The sequence below is a fragment of the Musa acuminata genome, chromosome BXJ1-5, assembly GCF_036884655.1.
Source record: "Musa acuminata AAA Group cultivar baxijiao chromosome BXJ1-5, Cavendish_Baxijiao_AAA, whole genome shotgun sequence".
Lineage (NCBI taxonomy): Eukaryota > Viridiplantae > Streptophyta > Magnoliopsida > Zingiberales > Musaceae > Musa > Musa acuminata.
Window position 1 is genome coordinate 15,456,943 of NC_088331.1, and position 4,560 is coordinate 15,461,502.

The 4,560-nt window shown below is 35.7% G+C and overlaps 1 long non-coding RNA gene across 1 annotated transcript; it reads right to left on the reverse strand.

The window, feature by feature from the left end:
- Positions 1–3,320: 3,320 nt before the first annotated feature.
- Positions 3,321–4,334, reverse strand: LOC135675002 (uncharacterized). The gene is made up of 2 exons (XR_010513793.1): positions 4,039–4,334; positions 3,321–3,936 (listed from the first exon to the last, which is right to left on the reverse strand). It is a non-coding gene; the product is annotated as an uncharacterized LOC135675002 (long non-coding RNA).
- Positions 4,335–4,560: the final 226 nt, after the last annotated feature.

Below are 4,560 nucleotides of genomic sequence, written 5' to 3' on the forward strand. Positions count from 1 at the left end.
TCGCTTTATCATAGGATTGGGCTCAAGCGTGTGCATATATGTTGGGACATGTGAGACCCAAGTAAGGATACATTTGTCGTCCTGTAAGCGTCGGTTCGTGTGCATAGAGCAACTTGTGATGGCTGGCTGTAATGAGTGATTGTTGTCTGTCCTCAACATGTGCACTGATGTTCTTCGAATTTGTTATGTTGCCGCCTATTAAGATTCATTATATGCTTTGAGTTCGCAGTGGATGTGAGGGAAAAATAGAGATACTCCACTCACATCACAAATAGTAATAGTAGAAGACTAGACTCGAAAATGTCATTCACCGACTGAATCTTGCACATGTCGGACTGTTCTGCATGCATTTATCTACTTGTCTCATGAGTTGACGCTAAAAGCTACCTAAACCTGTATCTATGCAAAACCTCAACAATCCTTTTATGACATATAAACTTGTAAGTGTAGGGAAAAAGTTTTGGAGAGAAACAAATGGGAGATTTCAATGAGTAAAACATTCATCTCAACAATATGCTGCTATGCTATAATTCTTGCAAACTTTTCATAAATATACAGACCACAGATTTGCCAAATGATGGGTCTCTGCTAGTGCTAGATTTAGAGTTGATAAGTATTTTGGGATCTATGAATCGAAGTATTCTTGTTTGACAAAAAAAAATCCTAGTACACACACTACAACAAGATTTATCTTAGGCTGCACATGAGGAACTGCAGTTATGTATAACCGTAGTTATAAATAGTTGATAGCGATGATTTTCTAAAATATTATTTTAACTTCGATTTTTAATTGTAGTTATAAGATATCCCAGTAATAGATCAATCTAACACAGCGGTTTTTAAGAAACTGCAAGGAAAAGGTTCGTTGGAAACCTTAACATGCCCTGTGCTTTTTTTTTTTTTTTTTTGCCTTTTTTCACTATTAATTTTCATCTCAAAAAAGAATTACTAGCTTGCACATCTAAAGAAAATAAGAATTGTTAACTTATATATCTTAAGAGAAGCAAAAGTTGAACTTGTATATCTCTAAAACTTTCTAAAATCTGCGTGTTTTAAACTTATTAGTTGCACTTTTCTCCCTTTTTTTTTTTTATGACAAAGGGGGAGAAGTTATGATATGATTTAAAATTTGAATCATGATGTATTTTGATATTTTAAAATTATAATTATGTATGCAATACTCATGATTTTATTACGATGATGCATATGATGTGATTCATGATTAAAATTATTTCAACTTGGATTAGATAATTATCATTTATTTGAATGATGTTTCATTTTAGTATGATCTATTGATAATGGGAGTTTAGTTTAAATTCAGTCATTAATTGGTTGTCATAATAAAAAAGGGGAAGATTGTTGAATATTAGATTTTGATGATGAATTAATTGATGAAGTTATGATCTAATTTATGTTTTAAGTGACGCAGAACTAACTTTAATCAGAAAAGGTAAATTGATTAAAGTAGGAAGAATCATATGTTGGGCCACAGTGGAATATATCAAAAGATTGGACGTCATGCCGGATGATCGATCAACGTACTTATTGAATCTCGGATTTTGATGATGAAATCAAGAGTTTATGATCTAATCTATGTTTTGAGTAACGCAGAACTAACTTCGATCAGAAAAGATAAATTGATTAACGTAGAAAGAATTAGACATTATGCTAGAGTGGAACATGTCAGGACATTGGATGTTGAGCCAAAGGATTGGTCTTTAATTTAGAATTTTTAACGATAGATTAGGTGGATTAGGTGTCAGGGCACTTTACATGAGTATTATTTCTAATTAAATGGAATTAATTTGGTCCAATATAAAATCTAGTCCAATTTAAGTTAAGGAATCAGATCGGTCACACCGTACAGAAACCTAATCTGAAGTATGATTTTAAATTTTCTATATTATTCTCAATACTAAGAGGTTAGTTATAATCTTTGGTAATAGATATGAATATTTTCTATTGCAACATCAAATGCACAGCAATTAATATAGAATAACAATTGATATGCATTTGTCCAATAATCACAATCACTAATCTCAAGAATAAGAATATCAATTCTCTTATACAAATTCATTTCATGAAATGCCTGATAAATTTAGCTAAATATAAGCCGAACTTAAATTTAAGGCTGAAATTAATGCTTTTGCAGTACTCAATTTATTCATATTCGGTTCGAGCTTGATCGAGCTTGAAATCAATTCAAACACAATCTCAAACCATTCATAATCGATCCAATTAGCAAGCCAAAAATTCCCGTTTGCATCTTAATATTTAAAAAGTAGAGCCACATAAGCACAATTCAATTATTGTAGCACTACTCCAATATTTGAAGAGAATTTTTTACCAAGAGCTCAAGTTCTTCTCTACGTACACCTACATAATTAGTCGCTGATATTTTAGCTTTCTCCCCCTTCATCCACAACTCGCCTATAGCTTTGTCGTTGATATTTTAGCTTTCTCCCCTTTCATTCCATCCACACGTTGCTGATGTTTTAGCTTTCTCCCCTTTCATCCATAAGTTAGCTGATAATTGAGCAATTGTTTTCCAATAGGTATGGTTTGTTTTACCTATATTCATAAATCTATTGATATTTCAGCCTTTATTTTTCCTACAAATTGACAAGTCTCTCATATTTTTGTAAATGATTATGATGCAGATAATAATATTATATATATGTATATATATGATTAAAAATAATATATCTATGTTATCCTCCACAAGAGCCACCTATAACGACCATCTTCTTCTTTTTGCGATTAGGCCAATCGGGACAGAGTATATAGAGAGAGACATTAGCATCAGACTAGCCTTTCACATTAGCACTAAAGTCAATCTCGCAACTTCCAAGCAACTTCCTGATACATAATAGAGATACAAGCTATAATGTTCAATTGCAATAATATGGTAAAAAAAGTTCAAAAACATAGCCTTCAAATTAGATCTTTCGAAGGAATCATTGAGACGAAAGATTCACTCGATATAGCCTAAGCACATGGGAAGGAAAACAGTTTTGATGATCATGACCTATCTCTCTTAATTGCTTGGTTCTTGTTACCAAGAAATTCTCTCACTCAAGCATCGAGAAATCTTCCTATTATACCTCGATAGGATTATACTGACATATTGAGAAACTTCTTTGTTTTGCGAAACTTCTTTGTCTGTGTTTCTTTTTCAATGATGAGACATTTCCTTATAAGAAACGGAGGCAATACTTTCGTTTGAGAGAAGGATAGACAGCACTGACAGTAATTACTTTGGCTTTCATCAATTGAACTCTACTAGATGAGGGGCTCTGGTTAAGAACGAAGAAGCAAAGTAGTGTGTATGTTGTTGTCTTTGAATCTTGAAAGAAATAAACACTGTATCACTTATGAGTAGTATACCACGGAGCATCGACGAAAATAGTTGCGAACTCAAAAGGCTGCATCACATGTATAGCACTTGTGTCCTATATTGCATCAAGAAAAGAATCAGTGAGATGGGCACTGCGCTTATTTAGATGCTAAGAGTTCATAATAGATGCGTCTGCCAACCATGGCCTCAGCAACCACAGCCACATCAACAGCCTCCGCCTCCGCCGCCGCCTCCGCCGCCACATCCGCCTCCGCCGCCACATCCGCCGCCGCCTCCGCCGCCACATGCGCCGCCGCCACATGCGCCGCCGTCACCGTAGTACCCCATGGCGGCTGCGGCGGCGCCGGAAGCCCTGCGCTTAGGCGTCGGCTCATTGCTGTCGCCGCAGTTGAAGATGACGACTGCCATGATGGATATCGTCGCTGCCACCAAGCCCAGCATAAACAGAATCCCCGTCATGTGTGACGTCGAATCAGCTCCATACGAGCGATCTCCAAGCACGAAGATCAGCAACCTGGTCATCCTCTCCTCTTCTGCTTGCTAACCCGACGTATACACCCACACCACACACGACAAGGCTGATTGGAACGAGTTTATATCATGTTATTCCTTAGGCTGAAACTTCCAGCAATTTCCTGGACGTTATCCAGAAAGAAGAAAGAAATTAAGCAATTCCGAACCGAGGAAATGGTCAGTCAAAGTTGCCGGCGACAACGAAAGGCAACAGATTCCTCCTCTAATATGGAAGTAAAGCCGCGAGCACGTCAGCGAGTTCTGCCGCTGATCATTTGCCTTGCAGAGGAAGAAACAGAGAAAGACGGACGAGAAGAGGGAAAAACAGCAATCAGGCATTCTTATTTCCTTATCCGTTTATGCTTCTTCTGTATGCGTTTATCTTTCCCTAATAGTAGAGTTTACTGATTTTAATGATGCCACAAAAATATAAAATACTTTTTATAAATATTAGAAAAACATTTTATAACAGCCAGTTTGGACTCGTCTTCCAAATATAGATCGGCAAATTCATATATATATATATATATATATATATATATATATATATATATATATATATTGCTTTTTTTCAAACAATCCTCACAATTTGAAAAATACTCAATTTGTCCTTCAAAATTTTGCCACCTCTTTTCATGTCTTTGGCCTATTACAATATTTAGGTTGCCACAACAAAAACACTACAAGGA